Raw genomic sequence first — 22,734 nt, forward strand, 5'->3', positions numbered from 1 at the left:
AGAAACCTGTATAAACAGCGGTAATTACCGGGCCATTGACAGTCTCTCAGTGTTGTGCTCATTCTGCCACAGCCGCAGTGATTAAAATGAATCCTCATCGACTTCTCCATTAAAGCGCTGGCAGGAGCGATCCCGTGACCTTTCCCCATTGATTGAACATAACAATCACAATTCAATTGTAATGCAAAGAGAACATTTGTTATAATGTACACGAGATGCATGAGCCATTTCCTGGGAGCGGGGAAGGGTAATCAATGGAGTGACTCTTGGCGTGATGCAAGGAGAATGGGGGCTGTGTTTGCGGGCCCTAATTCACACAGCCTGCAGTGTGTGATGGAAGCCAATGATATGCATGTAAACACTCTGATTTCGCTCTGCTCATTGTTCAATGGGATAACAACAAATCCTGATTCCTCCGTCCATAAACGCTAACGGCCTCAGCGCCGCGGTGATTGGCAGCGCCTCGCGTGTACACACGGCTCGACGCACTCCTGGTTCAATCGTAGATCAGAGTTTGATTCGCATACCGTGTCACGCGGCAAGATCTCCTCTCAATCGTCTTTCAGGGAACGCCGACTTCCATCTTTCAAGAGGACTTGATATGACACATGGCTGTTGGCGCGACGCTCGTGGAATTATTAAGCAGGAGGCGCGGGCGCATATCGTGTACAATCAAAACGACCTGAGCTGCATCTGTAGCCCCCTGTACGTTCTAGAGGTAGTCGAGCAAGGACGAGCTCGGGGAAAAAAAGCGTAATTACTGACGATCAGCTAAACTCGATCGGGTGAAAGCGCAACTCGCCCAATCCTCGTGCCACAGACGAGAAAAGCATGATAGGCATAGCAAACCCCATCACCATTCAATCCCTCTTTTGAAGCTGCACTCGATCATGTCTCCCCCCCCCCAAAAAAAAAACACCATATGAAGAGTGTATGCGAATGATGTCCTTAAGGGATTTCTTTTTAGAATCAGGAGATTATAGTTTACACGGACATTAAACAGATTAAACCAGCCAGCTCTCTAAAGGCAGTTTATCTAATGGAGAAAATGTGGCATGCTAATTGAGAAATTCCGATGGTAAAATTATATTTAAACCGCTCTCTCTCTCTGTCTCTGTCTCTCTCTCTCTCCCCCTTCTCCTCTGCTGGAGGATTTTAGTTTGGCTTGATGAAATCAAATGGCTAATCACAGCCATAAGCTGTGAGGCGTTAGCTGAGTGAAACAGTGTTTGCCATGCTAAAAGGTAATTGTCTCGGAAAACTTCATCGATGACAGATTCAATTCCATTTAGTAAATGTTTAATAAATGCTGTACAAACAGGCAGCCCCATATCTCGCTGCGCTTGGGAAACAATGGGAAACTTTAATTGCTTTAATCATCCGCGAGCTTTGACGTTGTTATTGGCCTTAAAAATAGCAGTTAACAGAACCTGTCCCGCTGAGGAAATTGAACCACATTTGGAAAGTGATCCGTAATTAAGATAGGGGCATCCCGAAAGCAGCTCGGCCCGGCAAACTGTTGTGACTGTAGGAAAAAACATTCCCAGTCACACAAAGCTATTCAATTAACAGAAGGACCCAAGGAAAACAACCTCCCTATTATGTATCACTTACTTTAATCAGATCGAAAGCGATTGTATCCCTTTTTGAAAATCCCTTAACACAAACATGTTAATTAACAGATAGGAGGGTGGAAAGATGTATTTTTCATTAGCGGGTGAAATAATGTTCCCCTTTAACATCAAGGAAAATCAACTGCTTACTGCAGTTAAACCAGTCAGCGGTGTAAATTCCCTGCCAGCATTTTTATTTAAAACCTCATTAATGTGTTTCAACCCGGCATCGCTGTACCTTTAATCTGCACTAAAAGGAAATAATGCGTTTCCTGCTTTATTTACCAGCCTTACTTAACAAGTGTTCCTGTACAATTAGAATTGTTAATAGATCTGGAAACAAAAGGACTTTGAAGGTGGGAAAGTGCTGACATTATTTCACAAGGGAAAAAGACTCCTGAGAAAAAAAAGATCTGCTGTAAATGTAGTTTCCTGGAACACAGGCGCACTGCAATGTTGGTCTCGCTCATTAGAAATGCCATGCACAGGACATAAATCAAGGCCCGTAAAACATTTCATTGCCACACAACACTAAATTACACACTGGCTGGTTTGCAACACTGATTGTGTTTAAACATTGTAATTTTACTTTATCCCCATTAAATCTATGCAGAGTTTTTTACAATCCATAAACAGAGCATCTGTAATAAAAGTTATTAAATGTCAGGATTTGCATTTGGGGGGGGGAAACACCCTTGCTACATTTTTTTTCAAATATCAATCTATGAACCTTTCAACATTTCGTCAAACAAAATGCTAATTGTACCTTTAGGAATTTAGGATACAAGCGACAAGAAATGAGATGCAATGTCCTTTTGAATCAGGAAATCAGCTCAACTGGAATGCATTCGGGGTGAGGCCAAAGTGGAGGAGGACGGCTTTTGTGGAGAGAAAAAGACAGTGACTGGATAAATGTTCATGTAAGTTTTAATCCTCCACGGTTTTCTATATGTTCAGGTTTAATTCCATTTCAGTGTGTTAAGTAGTTTCCATTAGACGCTTGTTTGTCAGCCCATTCTGTTGGCTATGGTTTCGTCATCTCCTCCATTTCCTCTTATTCTTCTTATTGCATGACACTGACAGAAGACACATGGAATTATACTAGACGCTATTAGCGTAGACGTGTCAGAAGCCAACAATACTATTTGTATCTGACCCGGGCTTGCAGTAAATACTATATGTCTATACGTACTGGGCCTCTGCAAATTTGGTTTAAACCAGGTAGTTTTGTTGCCTCGACCAAACTGTGACTGAAAATTGAAAACAATAATCATAAAATACAGAAAATAATAATCAAGTAAAAGTACCAAAAAGCCTCTCACAGGACTCATACTGTGGTCTCCTGGGTGAATGTCCTGACTTTCTGATAGTCTTTGTACTACTACTACTATTACTACTACTCCTAAATCTTTCCAAGAGAAAGCAGGCAGAAAGGCTTTGGGCAACTGTTGCTAAAGTAAGTAGCATATTCAACTTGGACACCTGTAAATAGCCTGATAGTGTGCTGAGTGACTATTGCCAGTTAAATTATTCATACGAATGCTATAAACTACATAAAAAAAAACTACAATAGAGTGGAAATAGTAGGAAAGTGTGGCGGTGACCTTTAGTCGAATGCATTTGAAGTTATTTCTTTGTTATCTTAGTCTTCACGGAACGACTGCTTATCAAGATCAATTAATAGTGAAAAGTCATCTCGTTCAACTTTAGTACCACTAAGGAACTACAAACTCTTTTTATCTCCCAATGCTCATTCTAAACAACATGTCTTGGTTTCATTCCTGACCGTGTGGATTCTTCTGAATGTAAGGTAACAGGGAGCTGCGTCTGCACTTAATTTCACAGATATTATATGCAAAATTAGCTAATTTGGTCGGTCAATCGCTGGTCTTACGTTCACAAGGAGAAAAGTGCATCTTAACCCATTTCATTTTATTTTCCAGGCCACTGTTTGTCTCCTATTTTACGTTAGCCTGATAACATGGTGGAATTAGCAAGCTAACTTTAGCTAGTTAACTAGCCAGCCTCTAAATGAGTAAAATAAAACAACGCTTCAGCTAGACTCTCTTGTCACAGCGTAGAGCACATTGCTATCTCCGATAATCAGTCATTAACACTCATCCACCAGATGTTGTAATGTGCTGGTAGCTTGATTTCCAGTCCGCAGAAAGGAGAGAACAGACCTCTGCTGTGCTGTGATTGTAGTGCTGCACACTGGTTACTGACAAAGACAAATGACGATAAACGTGAGGGGAGGGGGTGAATATTTTTATTCATGACGTAGATTATTCTCAAACGGTCGATTCTATCTCAGAATTAGCCTTGAGCATTAGGGCTGATTCAAAACAGCGATGACATTTTGTGCCATTTTTAACCAGGGAATGCTTATTCTTGTGGTTATAAATGTCCATACCAACACCAGCATTGATGCGGTGAAGAGAACGTAGTTGTTGATTTGTGGACTGACGTTTTGAGGTCTATACTTATGCGTTTTAGTCGTCGCCATTTACCAACCAGTGAAAGGAAGTGAACATATTGCGGGGGAGTGATTTAGAGACACTGTGTCTCTAAATCACTCCCTCTTGTAGCAACCTGTCAATCACATGGGAGGCCATACCCAGTCTTATGATCTATTTGATTCTTATTGGACCATAATTCACTAAATCAACTTCATGCTGTATTGAAGAAGACTTAAAACTAAAGATTGAGACCATTTACTCATGTTTCCAATGTTTAAATCAAGAGAGAAGTAGAGTCACTTTCTCATAGACTTCTATACAACCATAGTCGCCCCCTGATGGCCATAAGAGATAATGCTAGTTGAAGACACCTCATTAGCTTCACTTTTCTCTCTCTGCTTGCCGCCTGCTTAAATTACATGTTTAAGTGTGCCGTTACTCTTTTATGTGCATCACTGGTGTCCGGCCAATACCCAGATCGTTAAATTCAGCATCTGATATCAATTCATTACATCGGATCAATAACGTAGACCCCAAAAATGTAAACTTCTAATTACTCTGCTGTCATGCAAGTTGAGCTGCAGAGAAGCTGCTCCGCTGTAACATCATCCGAACAATGGAAGGAACCGATGCTGTGCCACATTGACCGTGTTTATGTTTAGCGATCATGATCACCGAATGATACTGATATCATGGCGCATGATACGATACTAAAATGTTATATTATGAATTATAATATGAAGAAGTCGTTTGTCATTTTAGCGTCAGCGCTGTAATACATCAACAAGTCTTATAATAATACACAATATCTCTCAGTTTGCAGAGGGTTACCATGCGCGGCTGACTTAGTAAACTATGCGTCCAACAACAATGATTATTCATGTCATTCTTCAAAGGTCCTTGAGAGGATCTCCATGCAGCAGCGACTCACCCTTTCCTATTAATTCAAGCTTGGCTAAGATTGTACCATCTGGGCCCTTGTACTTCGTGATTAATGCCAACGAGTTGATTCATATATGCAATTGGAGTTTAATAAACAAGGATTTTAGAGTTAAATGGCACATACAAATGCTTGGGATGAACTCGTTCACAGCACCTAATTTGTGTTTGTGGCAATAAAGCCCACCCATAATTGCTCACTACAATCGTCTCCCAGATACATAAATATGGGGATTTTGTGATTAACATAATGTGTTTCTTCCAGAGAGGAATTAATCCTACAATTCTAAGAAGCCTTCACACATATGTACATAAGATTCTTTATTTGGTCCAAATTAACTTACTACTGGGACAGGCGTGATTATCACTGGCACAAAAACATAATTACTGTTCATCATTGTACAGATTAAGCGCCAACAAACTTTTCCCTTTTTGAAAATGCTGTTGGTACTAGACATCGTGGCTTCGCAAACAAAATTGACTTTGTAGTTTGCCTCTCACTCACATTCTCTTCGTCTGTTTCAATGTCACAGCGCTCGCTGCAGACTTCACACAGGAAGGCATCGGGGGCTGCTGACAGTCTCCCAGCCTGACAACAGTGACCTCTACAGGAGCACAGAACACATCAAGTGGTTCATGCCTACTGTAGGAACTGTTGGCACTGTAACAGGACTACGTGCCTCTGCATGTCCCAGGCTTGTTTTCACTTCCTGGACCCCAACATGGATGCATTAAAGCCTTTAATCCACCAGACGTTGTGGTACAAAGAAAAAAGACCTCCGTTTTTGATACACTGTGGCGTTAGATCAAATTTGAAAGTGTCAAAAGTTGTTCTTCAAGATGCTTCAACACTGTAAAGTGTTTGATATAATCACGAAAGAACATAATTCCTCATTTACCTCGAGGTCCCTTTGGACACATGAAGTTACACGATTTAAAAAAAGAGATTTTATGTGGAATCACTTCAACCTTTCCGATGTATTTATACATATGCCAATGCTGCGTGGAATAGCAAGATCAAGATAGACATTGTGGCAAGGTGCGATGCAAACAGGTGAGGCTGCTGCATGTCAACAAGTAGTGGCGCTCTGCTTTTAGCCCAAGACAAAGAACAGTGCAGAGCAGTGTCTTCAGCGGGGCAGAAGGGGGAATGGGAGGGAGCCAAACCCCGCAGACCACAGCCAAGTGCAGGATCACGGAGGAGGAATGAATGATGCTCTGATAAGGCCCGGAGCAGAGAGAGGGCAGACCAAACAGGAAAACTAAGAGGGGAGAATGTGCGGGGCGTTCCCTGCCCGAGCAGGAAAGTGTGCTGATACCAATGTGCCGCTTTCTGCTTTTTATTATTTTGTTTCTCTGTGTTGTGTAATGTTTATTTTTTCTTAACTATAAAAAGTAATCATGGCAAACATCCCCACTCCTTTTCCGCAGCAGGAATAGAACCTCAAACCTCTTCAAGCGCCTTCATTCAAATGCTGTATTCCTTTAATCGTGAACGAGGTCTGAGATTCCCTTACAGCCGACACGAGACGGTCTTGTATCAGCAAATCCCGGATCCCGAGCACCACCACGGTCTAATCCTTCATCTGTCCGCCAAACTCTGCGCCAATCTGTTGAGCTTTTGAGATCCTCTCGCTGACGGGGAGGAGGGAAGACCAACCGGCTCGGGCGCTTCTTTGGTGGAAGCAATAAAACGCTTTTACTGCAATACTCAGTGTATCTGGGACAAGCGCCGATGGATACTGTCATTAGCAGTGGATTAACTAACCCTCGAAGAGCAACATGTGACACTTGAAGCAAAGTGTGATGTGTGGAGGTAAAACATGTGATTCTTTGGAAAGGGCCCATGGCACATTTGCAGACCTTAGAATGCTAAATTAGTCATTGAGAATAGGGCCAGAGAAGAAGAAAAAATCGTAGGGTAATCTTCCTTTTTTCCCACACAAGGGACCAGGAGAACACAGGCTATGTTGTACCCCCCTTTCCCTTTTACCCGAGTTCTCCTTTATGTATTCAAATTCACTTCAGCAGCATAAAATTCTCCCGAGAGACAGCATTGTCCTCCTGCTTGTCCCTTGGGCTTCCCATCTCCCAGTAACATCTCTTCACTCCACACAATTTAGCCCAGCACCGAGCAGACAGACGGTTTTTCCACAGGACCCTCTTTTCAAATGATTAAATGCGATTTAATGAAAATTAATTAAAAAGCTTTTTAAGAAGAAGCTACGACTGAACGCATAGAATGTTTAAAGGCTTTGTGCACATTACTCCAGTTTTCAGTTGTTTTTTTTCTCTTTACTATGGCCGTCTGAAACAAACGCACTGAATAGCCTTTCACTGGCTTTATCCCCTGAATAATAATCTCTGTTGTGTTATTATGTGTGAAAATAAAGGGCACACACGTTTTTTTTTTCCTCTCTGTCTCGCTCGCATTCAGGGAACTGAGAATAGCAAATTTTACACCGATGGCTGAGTTGCAATTGCAGTAAGAAATGTACGAACGCTACACTTTCATAATAATGCGGTCCAAATGCTTCAAAAGGCGCGTAGGTCTGCTCTGGTGAACTTGAATGTGTGGTCCGTGGTGCATAAAGTAAGCATAAGGCCAACTCCACAGCAATGGGGGGCTTCACTGAATGAAATGGAAAGCCGGAGGCATCGGAGTTAATACGTTAACACAGGGGAGGACTAACAGACAGAAATACCAAGGAGCGGGATGTGATAGCGAACGCTACTGGACTTATATTACACTGCTTTCCCATTAAAGTGCTGAGCATTAGTTAGAGTCTAAAAGGTGTTGAGATCTGTAATGTTTTAAAAAATAAGTGAATATAAAACGGAGGAGTGGACTTATCTCTCTTGGCATCATGAGGGGTTCTGCCAGAGGCTCTCACCACGCAACAATCACACACACACAGACACAAACACACACATACACACACACCACTTTTGTGGAAATGATTCCAAAGTATTACAATATTATCATATCTATTCACTGCTGGCATGATGCAAATGGGCTCAATGACATGCTTGCCTCTACAAAACTCTCCCACAGGGTTCTAATAAAACAGAACAATTTCTCACTCTATGCCCCCCCCCTCCTCTCATCCCCCATCCCCCGTCCCCCTCAAAAAAAGCACCAGTCTGCGGCCCTGTGATCTGCTGCAGACAAAATGAGACGCAGCAGCTACAACAGAACTGAGACGCAGTCAGAGTATTCCCCGCGCTCCTCGAATAGATAATGCTTTTCCTCTTCTTCTTCTCCCCTTCACGTTCCTTTATTCTTTCAAAAAAGAATGCATCAGAGGGCAAATATTAATTCTCCTCGTCATATGGAGGGGCCTACGCAAGTGGCATACGAGGATGGGCTTTTGAATGATTAAGGGAACAACACATAAAGGGGTTCCTCGCGGCGCTTTGAACTTTCTGCGGAGTTCTGAGAACTCCCCACTTATTCCCCCACTCTGCAGGAGACTTGATGTTAAAAGACAGCGTTAATGAAAGCCCTGTAACAGGTAGAGACAGAAGGATTAATGCAATCTAAACACGGCGAGCCTCTCAGAACTGGCTCTGGGCTAGCGGGCGGTTTTGGGTGGAGGGGGCGGGGGGAGGACCACTTTTCCTCACTTTCCCCGTGTCCTCCCGCCATGAATCTCCTTTAAAGCAAATGCCAATAGATCCGATCACCTAATTTTGTCTCCCCTCCCTTGCCGTTCTCCCTCCACAGGCCCCGTGAAGATGCACGTGTGTGCGGGGAGGGGGAAAAGGGTGATGGGGAGGGGGAGGGAATCACTTCAAGGAATGACATTGACTGGGGATGTGCTGACTTGCACCACTGTTTTGCCTTTTGATGTAGGAGATCAAATCAATGTACACGGCGCTCTCCGAGCAGGCGGATTGGCATTAGCCCGAAGGTGCGCGCTTGCCCCCTCGATCATTAGCCGCTCTCCGTCTCCTCTCTCCAAATAATCAGGATTTACTGATATGTGCAAAAGCAGCACAACATTTGAGACAGAGGGTAATGCGAGGCTGTCATAATGAGAGTCTACACCGGCCACACACACACACACACACACACACACACACACACACACACACACTGCGCCTGACACCGGCATTTGTTATTGGTGTGAGCCGCGTTATTTGTCACTGGTCCAGTGTGCGATGGTGCCTTCACATGGAAAATACCACGATGAGACCTCCTCAGCGCTTAAGTCAGATGGATCGAACGCTCTTGAACACTGACAAAGGTTGATTTCGGGTTGTGGCAACATTATCGCGGGCAAACTAATGCAGAATAATTGGCATGTTTCGTCCCGTCAAAAGAGCCCGCAACAATGATGCATTCGGGGCGGCAGGTTTGCCGCCTCCGCAGCGGCAGCGAGGAAGCAGCATGTGGCGTCAGCGTTTGAGCGTATTTTCAGTCTGTCTCTCTCTGACAAATGCGTTTCCTAACCGTCCTGTCGGAGTTAAAAGAGACGTGCTCAAACAATAATTGTGTAAAGAAACTATTAACAAGGGTGGTGGGGGGGGAGGGGATTAGAAAGACATAAGGATCTTGGCGGTTTATTTCCGCCACATTTGAATTCACACTGTTTGCCTGTAACTTCATGCTAATGATCAAAGTTGAGGAAGGGGGGGGGGGGGAAAGGGATTCTCCTGAGTGCAAGTTATGAAGATGAGATGAAGAGAGAGGGAACGGGAGAGAGAGAGAGAGAGAGAGAGAGAGAGAGAGAGAGAGAGAGAGAGAGAGAGAGAGAGAGAGAAACTGCTTTGCTACCCTGCTTTGAACACTTTTTTTTTTTTTTTTACACTTTCCAACAAGCTTTGTTTTTTAATTGGCTGAAATTAATCTTAGGGATGTAGATGCCTGATTTGCATTCATTAAAACCCAACCAAAAGAAGTCATGCTTAATTCCAATCAAATTTGCTTAATTATGCATGGCGAGATATTCCCAAATGAGCTGTGGATTTTTGTTAGGCCCCCTTTTTTTGTTGTTTCCTATAGCAAATAAAATGTAATGAAGCTGTCTTTTTTTGTGTTTTACTGAATGTTGAGGAGCATGCGAGGAGCACCTTGAGCCCGGGCTGAAAACAATATTACTGCTAAAGTAATTATAAGAATCTGCATTTTTCATTGTTAATTGTGGATGTCAGCGTCATTAATTTTAATTTACGGCAGGCAATAAAATTAAGAATACTTTGTGCTGATGTTTTAAATCATGCCTGTGAAGGGGACACATAATGCAACTTAAATCTCAAGTAGATATTGATTGGGGTGGATGGTCTTTTCTATGAATCTTAAACAGGCAGACGCTGGGAATCTGCTTAAGACTTCACTTTTACGAGTTAACTCCGGCACCAGATAGCACAAGTGCAATACAATTAAAGAAGTGTCAGTTTGTGCACACACACACGCACGCGCACACGTACACGTACACACACACACACACACACACTTAATCAGCAAACTGCATGACGACAGAATGATGGGGAGCCAGATAACAGTCATAAAGGAGCGATTGCGATGCAAAATGATTAAACCGTGACTAACTTCATCATGAAGAGTTTAGAACAAGAAACGACGTATCCAGATCACATATAGCCTTTTTTTCCCGAGCAGTCGGTCAGCGGTCCTTGTTTTCATATTTCGACAGTCATATTAATTAGACGGTCTTGACATTGTGAGGATGCATCTGTCGGACCGAGTGGAGGAGTTTGAGTACTGTAACGGTGTGCGGGGTCTGTGGGGGATGACATTATTTGTTTGTGCTCCAACACTTGATTTATAGCTTCATTTGAGCCGCGGTTGTATGAAACACATCCTGCTCCTGCAGGAGCGTTAGTGCATTGTAGTCTGAAAAACAAAGGAAGAATAAAATTGATCTTTCTAGACACACACAAAATCAATGAGTGGCTATTTCCTGTTTCATGGCATGTTCGTCCAACTGACTTGCTCAATCCCTGAACCCCTTCCTTGTGTCCTCGTTGCTGGAGAAGAAAGGTCTTCAGAGTTCAGTGGAAACTTCGGATGATGTCATTTCGAATCCCTTTTGGATGAGGGAATTTTAGTTTTGACTCTCGGCCCGTGACCCTTTTGAAAAAGACAATGTCCAACGGGCCTCGGGATCACAACTATGCGATCATTTGTTTGCTTTCTTGTCACGACTGACAAGCTTGAAATGTCTCCTCTTATACATTGGAAGGCTGCGTTTTTATGAAATAATATTGTAACCATCACAGCCGAACGGCGGGGAACAAAAACCTTTGAATGTCTTGAAATGTACGGAATGATCTGGTGAAATGACGCGTGCTCGACCGCTATTCCAGAGGATGTGTTTGTACCTGTTGTACAATGCATTCTGTTCTCTAACAAGGTGATTGTGTTTCCAACACAAAAGGACTCCACAGTGATGTTCAATTGTTCTGTCTTTGCGCGGCTGGCTGCTAGCCAGCGGCTCCTTCATGACACATGGAGCTGGTGCACTATCAGCTCCCCTTCTCCTCTTCCTGTCTGCTTTTCCTGGCTGGTGACTGAAGCAAGTCACTCTAATGCAACAATGATGGTGATTTCACTCTGCTTATTGAAGCGGGTAAGTGCTTAAGCAGCTGCTTGTACTTTGATCCAATTTACTTCCTGAATGTGTGCTTCCTCATGCACAGTAAACAGGCCTGCCTGAGTTGTCATTAGTTCAAAGCCGAGGCAAATAGTTCACGATTATTGTTTGCTATTTATTAAAAAATAAATACATGTTGTTCTACTTTGTAAGGCTGTTAACAGAAGTGAGTGAACTTTAGTGACAGGCCCTCTCCATATTTCAGGTATCACTTTGTGGCGATGGCCGTAATTCAATATTGCCTGCGGAGCTCTGGAAGGTTGAATGGGAAGAGAAGAAAAAAAGGAAAAAGAAGAAGCCGTAAGTTGAATACCGCAACCTTTAACATCATTGTGTGCTCCACTCGTCCCCAAGGACGGGACGGATAAAAGATGATCAGTAAGAAAATTGATAGCACTGATTTAATAAACATCCTCAAAATGATCCCTGTGACCTGCAGGTGCGCGCGGCAGTCACTCGCACTTCGCCCCGGGTTAAAGAATCAAGTGAGATGATTCATTTGAGTGACTGAGGTATTTGAGTTTGATGGATCATTCCTAAAAGCATCATTGCTAATCTTCGGCTCCTCTTTTTTAGGTTATTCACAGATCAGTGAGTTTTCCGGCTAATCCCGGGACCTGACGCTGCTCTTGTCTGTGTACATGGTATTCATCATGCTCTGACAGCGAGAGTCCTTCAGACGACAAATAACCTTCAGAGCGAGGAGGCAGGCGAGCGGTAGGTGTGCAGTTATTTTGGATACATTTCACAGTGGAGTGGGAAAGCTGCATGGGGAGATGTATGGCGTCCTTGTTGGGAGCGGAGAGATGGACCCCTCTCCGTTTCCTGGCATAATCATTCTGAGCCTCAGCCATGCCTTCGACAACTCAATCAGACAGCCCTCTACCTGTAAAGTGGCTGGGTTGATTTGATTGCCATTTTTATTGGATCCCGGTCACATAAATCAAACCAATGGGGACGGCTGTACAGACGTGACCACTCGTCATTCGCTAGTAGCCTTGGAAACATTGTTTCGGGGGGCCGCGTGGCTGTCATCGGAGGTAAATCAGGGGTCTGAAGTTTCTTCCCTCCAACACGGGAGCGCTGAGTTAAATCATCTTGAAAATTGATGTCGCTGTGCCCAAGTGTTTTCACCTATCCCCCTGGATAGAGTCCCATCAACTGGTGACAATGTCAGCACTTTTACCCTTCTCTCTCTCTCTCTCTCTCTCTCTCAAAAAAAAAAAGACAGAATATGTTTCCTGTCCTGGAGGCCAAAAGGCCTGTTGTGGCTGATAAGAGCCGTTGGAAGTTTTAATTTTTGTCTGTTTGTTTAAAATGCGATAAAACCTTTCACTGTGTGTCCAAACAACTAGACAGTTTAAAGTTTAACTGACAAGAAAGAAATGCAATGAACTTTTGGAAAGTAAATGCGCTGCCGATCTCGGCTTCACATCTTGTTTCAGTTGCAATCGGAACGGCTCAATCAGACGGTCAGGTCCATTTGTGTTGAGAGCAACGCGTCCTGTAAAATACAGTAGGCCTCCATTCTCGCTGGCAAACTCAGAGACCTCGTCTTTGAAACTTAATTCATTGTTCATCGCCGAGCGCTGTCAGGTGAGCTTTTTGATGCAGTATGAACTGATTAAGTCTATCATGTCCACCAGCGCTTACAGTGGGAACATATTACATTAAATACAGGTAGCTAATTTCCTCCGCTGCATGGGTGAGTGGGAGTATGAATGGAAGTGATGTAAAATTAATTTGGACCTCTGAAATTTTGATCACGCTGAGGCTATTTTGGTTCTCATGATGACAAGTAATAGGGGGCTGTTGCTTTCTAACCCAGCGCAATATTACCACGTTTGCCTACGGGGCTTTCAGGATCAATTTCATTCAGCATAAATATCACTTGATCTGTAAAACAAATTAGAAATAATAAAAGTGATGAAAAAAAATAAAAAAAATGCGCCCAAGCTCTATTGAGATGTCCCTTCTAGCCATGTGTCAAGACTGAACACATTAATGATACACGGGAGAAGAGAAAATTACCATCTAGGATACGTCCGAACCAGTAAACTGGTAAACAAGCTGGCCGTTAGGAGTGGGGATGATTTGAATCAACAAGGGTGAACAGATATGGATACTCGGCGCATTAGTGTTAATAGGAATAGATTATGGAGGGATTTCGTGGAGTGACCTTCAGTGCACTAATTGAAATAGTATTCCGAGTCAGCAGTGGAGTAATCAACTTAAACACAGAATCATAAATCATCATGAATAGCGCTGTCACAACCAAGCCATTAGCCTCGTGTTTTCTCCCCGGCAACCTCATAGAAATATCTGCCACACCGATCCGTAGGTTAATAGGAACAGAAATGGCATTTAGAGTCTATTTGGATCAAACGTACTGCGGGCTTGAAAGTAGAACTTTGCTAATTTGCAGGTAATGTGAATTGATGTAGTAAGAGGTTGGGGATAGTTCGGGGCGGTGAGTCAACGCGGCGACGAGTCAACGCGGCGACTCTACGGTAGAAGAACGCAAGAAGCCGCCGCTTCGTGACAAGTCTTTTCTCCACTGTACAGTATATGATCACAAAGCCCAGCAGTGGCTAGATATGTTATCAGGAAGGGGGGTTGGGTAATCATGTTTGCTTGCTGTGACCTTTGTCTTCTGTTATTAATTATGGCTGACAAAAACGCAATAAATTGTGGGACCTTAGAGCTGCAGTCTGAGAACTCGCAGGGAGCAACCTGGGTGATCGTTGCACGATTCAAACACAGCTCTGTGTTTGTGCGTGATACTGCAGGTTGTTAGTACCTACATTCTATATTAAGTCTAATCCACTGCGAGATTGTTTACTTATTATCACTTAATGCCACATGTATTTCAAGAATCGGCACAGAGTGCTTTGTCAAAGTTTGCAACATCTATATCAATATCAACAAGTGCCCTGGCAGTAAATAGCTTTTTAATTGCAACTAAAGTGAACGAATTAGATACTAAACAGTCGGTTAGCGTCAGTGAAATGTCTTTCACACAACAATACCCAGCAAACTTGTCAGAAATGCTGATAAGAGGGCCGATCCTGGGCGCTTACACGGCATTAATCAAATAGCAGGTCTAATTAAAAGCGCTTTAAACAAAGCCTTTTTTTTCTTCTAAATGTTGCTCAGGTATGGCAATAATTTTTGATCAGCCAAGCCTGGAAGACAAATAATTAGAACTGCCATGGCGGCCTGATGAGTGATGTCAGCATCTCCGAGTGACCTTCCCCTGCTAATTAATTTTCATTCCAGGGAAAAAAGACCCCGTTGTTGCACATTATTAATTGAGTTCATGAAAAGATGCACCTGATTAATTTTTGTTGATAATACTTGTCATTCTGGCCGCCGTTCGTAATCATTTTATGGGTTTTCATCTTAGTGTTTTTCAAAGTTGATCTAAGTCATCTTTGCTGGAGATTAATTCTTCTAAAGTAGAGCTGCCCTGTCCCAACAGACAGCCGGGCCTCAGTCTGTCTCACTTACATGCCTGGTGAGCACATGGCTCCACTTTGTCAGCATTTGTTTATTCTTTCTTTTCTTTTTTTTTACCTTACACATTTATAGTGGGCACACTGTAAGAGTAAGTGACAATAAGTAACTTTACCAATTAATGATTACATTTTATTAGCAAACGGTGTCATGCATATCTAAAATATTAAGCTGCATTTTGAAGTAAAGTTGTGGTATCAAAGTTCTTTTTTTTCACAAATACAGTAGGCTTATTGCCGGATATGTTACTCCTTTTTTGAAGTAAATAAAAGTACGCACCACAATATAAAATGAAAGGAGAGACGAGCAACACTGGAATACATGAAAAGGTTTTTTCCTATGTTAAAAAATGTGCTATTGTTCCACAAAACTTATGGAAGGTATCACTTTGCTCTTTATGGGTCAATCTGTCACTCAAGCCTGTTATATCTGGTAAAGAAGACGCTTTTTTTGAACCACCTTCCATAAAATAACACAAATACATCTGTACAGAACGGATGCCAAATATGACACCAAATATGAGCTTGTATTAAATAGTCAATATTTTGTAAATTGTTGCAAGGTTTGTGAAATGTAATGTTTGAGATGAGCTGGGCGTTCCAGGCTTTAAACAGCTCTGTAATAAAGAAAATGCAAACGGAAGGGAAATACAACCCAGGAATACCGATTTGAGTAACAGATCCAGGAGTTTTATCAGATCCCAAAACACTGCAGAGTGGTTTACAATACTACAAGATTGTATTTTACAACACGATCATGAGATAAGCTTCAAAATTGCCCCCGCTCAAGTTACATTGCCAGATGATGTTCCATTGTGTTGTGGCGAGAGTGGGGGCCAGGCTCAACTATGCTGGTAACACGACCTCACATTTTCTCTGCAGTGCCAACGGGCTGGCCTCATTCTGGCTGGTAAGATGATGGAGTTTAGGAGGAAGCCGGCACCATGTGATACTGATGTGCCGGTGCAGTCCACAATTTGTCCCCAAAAGCTGGCAGCAGCCCCCGCCTCCGCTGTCGTGAGCTGTGCCATTTGTCATAGAGGCAGCAGAGATTCTTCTTCAGGAAACATGAAATGTGTGTGACAGTCAGTTTTGGGGTTCGATAGCTGTACTGAATACAGTATCAGATCTGCGTGACTGGTGTAGTGGCTTTCTAGAGTTAATAACTATGGACTTATTTCATCTGTTAACGAGTATTACCTTGACCTGAGGTCGACTTCATTTCATGGATGGAGGCAGCTTGCCAACACTCTCGAGCCAGGTGGCGCTGCAGCCGCTTTGCTCGGAAAATCCCAAACACGGCAATGTTAAAGCCTGTTGTAGTGTTGGGAAGTATACTATAACCCATATTGCACACTAAAGTGTCAGAAACATAGACTTGGTGTTGGCTATATTTTTATTCACTTTGCTTAAAGGGCCAGTTCCCCAAATTCAATTAAATTCAATTTGGTTTCTTATGTATACCCCCAAATCACAAATACAAAATGTTCCTCTTTCCTCTTACCTGTACGGTTGCATCAGTTCTGGTTTGCCGGCCCCACTGGCTGACTAACCACCAGCCCAGCTGTCGCCATGTTGAGAGCCGTGTGGCAGCAACCCCTCAATCCCAGAAAAAAATCTGAATTTGGAAATAAGGACCTCTAAAGGTAAGGTACAGACAGACAGCATAACTAGGACTAGGTCACATAACACGTACAAACAGGTCCATTAAGAGCAGCCAGTAAAATCCACAGTTCACGTAATTGTCTTTCAATAATTCAAGAGTTGCAATCCTACAGTCGAAGTGTGGCAGACATGAAGGCTCCGGACCATGAGTGTTAAATGTATTGCTTGATAAAAGCCTTGTGAAAATATTACTGTAAATTTGAGGGTAAAGCAAAATGTAAAAAGTAGTGTGGTGGAAAAAAACAGCATGGTAATTTGATGACTATGATGGTATAATGGCACAGCACAATAGTGCATTTTACCAATAAAATAGTATCGTACCATTATTATACTGGTTCTTCCATGGTTCAACCTATTGATGACTACATCACTATTAACAGGCTGACAAAAAGGTTCCTCTAAATCCTGAAATCAGTTACTTTCCCCACAGCGAAGGAGTACCTGTGATGTTGCGAGGGAGTTGACGGTGAGCTTGTGTCACCTCATGCAGTGAAAATGTAATCACCCAATAAAGTATTGTGAGCCGTAAAGGTGAATCAACACCTCTCTGTCACAGTCTCAAAAAAAAATGTCATATTTTAAGTTTCACCAAGTAAAGATTTATGGCCGGGCTCTTGTGCTGGATGGCATTAAATTGTACAGGAGGCTATAATTTCTAGTCACTGACTGTAAAATATTTGGACGGTAAAATGTAAGTATTTGAATATGGTCAATGTTCCATCACATCGCCTTTGCATCTTATCATCCTAACCAAACTTTCTGCAAAACCATTACATCTTAATATATAGCAAGAATAAGCTGTCCAGTTCCCTAATATCTGTGTGATGCTGTTTTTTCTTACCTGTGATGAACAGAAAGAATGAAATTGTGGCATGGCAGGTCCTCTGGAGCGCTTCTTGCTTTCTGCTGTGGGTGTTGCAGTCATGTATCTACCAAACCATGAGTGGGAAAGTTAGTCTTTAAAGAAAACAAAAGCTAACCTCTGAAAAACAACACAATGCCAATTTAGCTCGACAATACTAGCATTGCACAAGTTTGACAAATGTATTAACTTACTAACATTCAGTATCAGCTTTTACTGGGTATCTAACTTTTTAAGCTAACGTTACCTGAGCTAACGTTGGCTCAGCAAGTCTTCTGTATCCATTTGTGGTAGCTGTACTAGCCTAACAAGCATTGCTATTTTCCAGGTGAATACCTTTTAAGCTAACTCAAGCTTAGGTTTGTTAAGCTTGCATTGTATGGCATTACCGTAAGAATACTACAAATTAAGCCGTACATATTACTATTTTTTAAGTACAAACCACTATACAGTGATTACACTATACAGCCATTATGGTATTGCATATGGAGGCAGTGGCTGACTATAATGGCTGTGACTTTGCTGCGTCATGGCACTGTTTGTGGCTTGGCTGTTACCATATGACTCCCTCCCATTTTCACTATACCCACTACCCTGGCCAGTGCATGGTGTATTAGTCATTAAGTAGACCATAGCTAATACATGACACATTACTACCATAACATAGTAGCATGGTAAAAGAAAATGCCATCCAACCATTTTATAAAGAAGTGCAAAAATTTCAATTTTTCCCAAAAAAATTATACACAGGTGGGTTGATATTGGCATCTAAAAAAGCAACGGCGGTATTTCTACTAATGTTGTATTCTCATACGTGCAGGCAAAAAGTTGAAACCTGTGCATCAGTGGTTCTTTATCTACTTTATATAATATATAAATTAAAATTAGTATAATTTATAAATGTATTAAATATATCATTTTATATTATTTTCTAAAGATAAACAACTGTATTTTCCACCAAGTGCTTACATGACATAATTTTAATAAACCTTTGTAAATTCAGATACTAACTAGAATAGAATACAGATCAGCTTACATAATACTGTAAAGTCTCAATCACCAATTAAATTGTATTTGATGTTACATTTTGCATTTTGTTTTTGTCTTCATCTCTTTAAACTGATTAAACAACATATTAATCTCAAGGATCGTGAGTGATCTGAGCTGGACAACAGTCCACAGGTCTTGCGCTTCTTTCACATAAGGCATCAGTATTCGGCTGAAAAAGAGGCTATAACATAGTACCTTTAAACTGCTAAAACAATGCAGTGCAGTTTTTTCTTTTTCCTTTCTTTTTTTTTTTGTTAATTGAAAATACCTTTACAGCTACAAAAGCCTGGCATTGTATGATAAGCTACAAATGTAAAGAGGTGTCTGAAAATCCATTTAGAATTAATAATACCACAACCATTCTGCTTAATGAAAAAAGTGTAATTTATCTGCAAAGGCTCAGAGTCGTCTTTGAAATGCAAGATGTCACTGAGCTGGTATCAATGCTGGCTCCTAATGGATACATTGACAGTGCTGCGGTATTGTTCTTGACTGCTGCAAATGATGTGAATAGCTTTGCTTGTCATTGTTGTGAAACTATTAATAGATCTGTAATTATAGTGGGCAAATTGTTGATTTTTTTTCTTTTCCTCTGCGGTATTTGATATGCTCAGCACAATGAGGAGATGAATTAGGACTAATAAACAGGTCTCATGATTCTGTCTCTAATTGGAGGATCATTATATCTCTTCCAGAGAGATGCCCACAGCTAAAGCCTTTAACAGCACAATTTCAAACAGGACACAAAAGGCTTTAATGAATACTCCTGTGACTTCGCACCGTCTCTCACAAAGCAAAGCACACATTCCGCTTTTCATCTTACACATAAGTTTCCTGTAATTGTTGGATTGAGGTGCAAGATCGACGCCGCTTCCCCGCAGAAAGCGCAATAATTATTCCGAGGTTGTATTTGGGTCAAAGAGCCAACGGATCATTTGAAGGTGCGTTTGCAACTTAAGGAAGCAGTGGCATCATACTGGCGTAACTTTATAGTAAACTTGTTGTGTGTAAATGTGTGTGTGTGCGTGTGCGTGTGTATATGGGAGTTGCCGAACGATATTGCTGGGGTATATTTTGAAATGTTTTACATTGCCCTTACATATGCATTGCCATTACAACACAATAAAGGAAATAAGGAGAGCAAATGTAATGCATGCTCAGGGATCGTGTTGAAATCTCTTGGTGCCATTTGCTCCCATCAGTGCGGCTGATGGAGTCATTAGAGAGCTGTGGCGGGCTCGGCTCTGGGGGTCTCTCTCCTGTAAATGCCCCCCACCCCCGTCTGATGGGTGAGCAACCTCGGCGCGGCTCCTCGGCCTCAGAGCGCTTCACTAAAGCTAATAGGTCATAGCTGCGGAGATGGGTGACAAAAGCGCGAGTGTTAACAATGGATAATGTGAGAATGGATTGCAGTTATCGTGCTTTCCCCCGCCTCTCGATTCAGAGTGTTTGACATTGCGTCGAGTGAATTTCAAGTGCAAATCACGTTGTTTTTCCACCTCCCGACTGCAGCGGCAGCAAGGTTCGGGAGTTTCTCCCACATTGCGCCGTATGACCTCCATGCTAATGGAGGAGCCCCTTCTTTATCTATTAGCGGCTAACGTGATCACCCTTGGACGGCTGCAAAACCAAAAGTGCTGAAATCGTCTAAATGACGAGCCGAAGGATCTGCCTGGTTTTTGCATATCACTCCCTCCTCCGTGGCTTTAAGAAAAAGGGTGAAAGAGGTCAGCGCAATATGCATATAATTTGGGGTTACATTGGAAGTTTGGGTTTTAAGCCTCTTGATGAAAGACAGCTATGAATAAATGTAATCTTTTCTCTCACATTTGGTCATTTGCTGAGGGCTAGGAAAAAAATGTCTTTGTGCGCCTTTTCACTATTAATATTCCTTATTACTGTTCTTTGAGGTCCATTGTCCCCCGGAAACACCTTTAATGATACAGCAATGTGACTGATTTCCAATATTTATTTACAGAAGTAGCTTTACCTAACGTGCAATGTTGCCACTCGTGCCCTCGGTTTGTCGCGGATGAGCGAATGGGGGAAAAAGTTTAGGCCGCACAGGAGAGGAACTTATTTGCCGAGCAAGGGGAAAACGCAACGAGACGAGGGCAGACTGTCAAAGGACCGAAACGCCATTCATCTGCTAACCTGTTCAAGGTGTGCCTGGTTGATGTCCTCCTCCTTTGGTGGGGAACATATGTCCACAGCAGCTGTGCCACCGTGAATAGGCAGTGATTGTGCGCTAGCTAACTGCATTCCTGGGAGCCAGGCCAAGTCTGAGTGGAGTGAGCTGTCCCATTTTTTCGATACGAGCGTCTCCTGCATTCCACCTGATTTACATGTCCCTCTCTCTTTCCCCACAGCGTTCACTCCGGCCAAAATAGAACCCAACTTTTTTTTGTTTTGTTTTGAGGTAATCCTTAGGCATATTTCAGATAAATGTGCGCGTGACTTGACCAGGGGCGTGAGTCTGTATCCCCCTCCCCTCTGTGACACAGTTTCTGTGGTGTTTGATGCACACTAGATTCTCCATAAGTCGGTGGAGGCTATTTCTGTTTGTCACCAGTAAAAGCAGAAGGCAGAATATATATTGGTATGTTTTTTGATTTTTTTTCCAGAGCATTTCTGCAGGTTCAAACCCGATAATATGTGAGAAGGGTATACCACACTGTAGCTTGAACACTTGCCCAACTTAATGACCTTAAATGATCTCATGAAAAATAATCAAGAGCTAGGCCTGTGTTAAGCACTACTCATAATATTTTAAATATGGCATCCATCCTTCCTACGTTAAACTGAGACACCTGCGATTGTTATCTGACACTTGCACAGGAAACCCAGAGGGAGATTAGGGCGGCTGCAAAATGTAAACATGAAAGAAAAAAGAGGTCGGTTTGCGAAATGGAAAATGTCTTTTCTGCGCGGGACGACGATGCGGTCGCAAATAAACAATGGACGTGTTTGCGATATTTTGGACATGTCCTGTCGGTCACCCCCCCCCCACACACACACACACACACACACACCGCCCCTCGTGCAAGGAACGAGGTCGACGGACGAGTTCTGAATAGGACACAGATCCCAAAATAACAACCCCCCACCCCCCCTCCACCCTATTCCCCTTCTGTCTTAAACAACACAATCACGCAATCAAATCCCGTCTCTGCCTCTCCCTCATTGTTTAATTTCTGCCGGCTATCTTAGATATCTCTGCGGCTGTTCTTATCTTTGACCTTCAGCTTGTTGCTTTGTCGTCGCCCCCCTCTCCCCGCCCTCCCTCCCTCTCTCCAACCCACCCTACCTGCTTCCCCCCCCCCCCATACCCCACCCCACACCAGTGTGCTGCGACCTTCAGAGGGGTGTCATTACTCCCTGACCCATTTGACGATCCCCTCATGTGGAATGTGCATATGCCGAATCGCCGCGGATCGGCACAGTATGGGGTTTGAGGTGAAGTACTTACAGAAATATGACTTGACACGCTTTATCAAATGGGGAAAGATGAAGACGAAACAGCTGCTGGTGCTGTCGTAAGCAATCTGGCCGTGATTGAATAAAAGTGTCAGGAAAAGGGCCGCTTGATGGTCTTTTGTTCTCCCCCATCCAGCTTGATGTTAGTTTGAGCTGTCAGGAGGGAATCACAGCTGGGTGATTTATCAATACTTGGAGTGACCTTGCAGCCACACTGCTGCGTGCATGTGTGTGTGTGTGTGTATGTTTGTGTGTGTGTGTGAGAGAGAGATGGAGAGCGAGAGAGAGAGAGTGTGTGTGTGTGTGTGTGTGTTTGTGTGTGGCTTTGGCAGATTAAAAAGACACAAAGTGGAATATTTTCAAAATAGTTGGCACCCACAGACAAAGACTTGGCTGGACTTGGAACAAAATTCTCTCCTCTCTTAGACACAGTAAGTGGATTGTTCTGCCAACACGATAAGGGTATTTTTCTCAACATCAGAGCACTCAAAGTACCACCAGCAAAAATTGTTTTGGAGAAGTGTGTCTCTTTTTAAC

The 22,734-nt window shown here is 42.7% G+C and overlaps 1 protein-coding gene across 3 annotated transcripts in view; it reads right to left on the reverse strand.

Moving 5' to 3' along the window:
* The window catches only part of dachd (dachshund d), a 119,668-nt gene extending 101,617 nt beyond the window's left edge, over window positions 1–18,051 (reverse strand). For all 3 annotated transcript variants that reach the window (XM_068572754.1, XM_068572753.1, XM_068572752.1), the window contains exons 1-3: window positions 17,918–18,051; window positions 17,650–17,737; window positions 16,648–16,761 (exon numbers count right to left, since the gene is read on the reverse strand). The gene's annotated coding sequence lies outside the window, so the exon portion shown is untranslated. The remainder of the gene's footprint in view (window positions 1–16,647; window positions 16,762–17,649; window positions 17,738–17,917) is intronic.
* Between the last annotated feature and the right edge of the window lie 4,683 nt (window positions 18,052–22,734).

This window comes from Clinocottus analis, unplaced genomic scaffold (assembly GCF_023055335.1).
Source record: "Clinocottus analis isolate CAN_PGR_092001 unplaced genomic scaffold, fCliAna1.0.p SCAF_12, whole genome shotgun sequence".
In the NCBI taxonomy this organism is placed as follows: domain Eukaryota; kingdom Metazoa; phylum Chordata; class Actinopteri; order Perciformes; family Cottidae; genus Clinocottus; species Clinocottus analis.